General features: G+C 45.3%; 1 long non-coding RNA gene across 1 annotated transcript in view; it reads left to right on the forward strand.

Annotated features, from left to right (window-relative positions):
* Positions 1-604, forward strand: part of LOC113484379 — an 11,171-nt gene extending 10,567 nt beyond the window's left edge. The window contains exon 4 of the long non-coding RNA XR_003399212.1: positions 235-604. This is a non-coding gene — a long non-coding RNA (uncharacterized LOC113484379). The remainder of the gene's footprint in view (positions 1-234) is intronic.
* Positions 605-993: the final 389 nt, after the last annotated feature.

Here is a 993-nt window from a genome sequence, read left to right on the forward strand (position 1 = left end):
CCCCCCCCCCCCAACTTTTTTTTAAAGTACAAAAAGCTAAGTTGGGCAAAAGGTTAAAAAGGATCTGTTTTGAATGCTAAGTACTTTATACAAATTATGGGAAGAAATAATAATGTAACTGCTTAAAGAATGACAGAAAAGCCTGTACAAATTCAGATTAAAAAATCCGCTTAGCTTTTCTCTTATGGATGGTGTTTGACAAATCATAATGTGGACGCTAATTGTGTTTTACAGAGACAATTCCAGTTTCTCAGGTTCTGAAGGAATAAAATGGTGACTGTAGGCAGTGGGTTTGGAGTCGATGCTTCTCTTCCCATCTTGCCTATGGATTCTTCTAAGCAGCTGTCTTTCATGTGCATGGCTCATTTTGGAAGTCAGATCAAATGTGAGTTGTTGGGGAGAACTTTTATTACTGATTTCAGGCAGGAAAATCACACCCTAGAAGAGGAGAAAGCCAACAGTGCCACGAGCTCCATCCCCACCAAAGGACTGACGGTTCTTCTGTGGTGCAGAAACATGTCGACTTTTCTCCCTACTTGGGAGAATTATTCGACCTACTGGTCTGACACAGTCAGGCAGACTGCTTGGCTTTGCATCATCTTGCATTGCCCAAAACTTGCACAAAGGACCGTTTCATAATTAAAGGGTATCATGAACAGCTATGGCTGATAAGGCATCATGAAATGGACTCAAGATGATGTCTGTTGGTGTCATTAGCAGTAAGCCTTGGCACGGGCGACCATGTGGGAGCCACTGTGTGTGCAGCCAGCAGTTTATCTCTGTCCCCCACCAGGAGCTCCCCCAAGGAGCACTTCTCCAGCTGGGTGCTCTGCCTCCAGCTAGAGCACCAAGGTTTCAGGGCCCTCTCTGCTGAGATTAGAATAGAAAAATCAGAATCAAAGATGCCCCTCACACCTGCAGGGCTCCTGCTGCAGTTGCAGGAGCTAGACCAGGGAAGGCCTGAAATCAGCTTGCTGGAGGAACACCATCTAA

This window comes from Athene cunicularia, assembly GCF_003259725.1.
Source record: "Athene cunicularia isolate RWA chromosome 11 unlocalized genomic scaffold, athCun1 chr11_part1, whole genome shotgun sequence".
Lineage (NCBI taxonomy): Eukaryota > Metazoa > Chordata > Aves > Strigiformes > Strigidae > Athene > Athene cunicularia.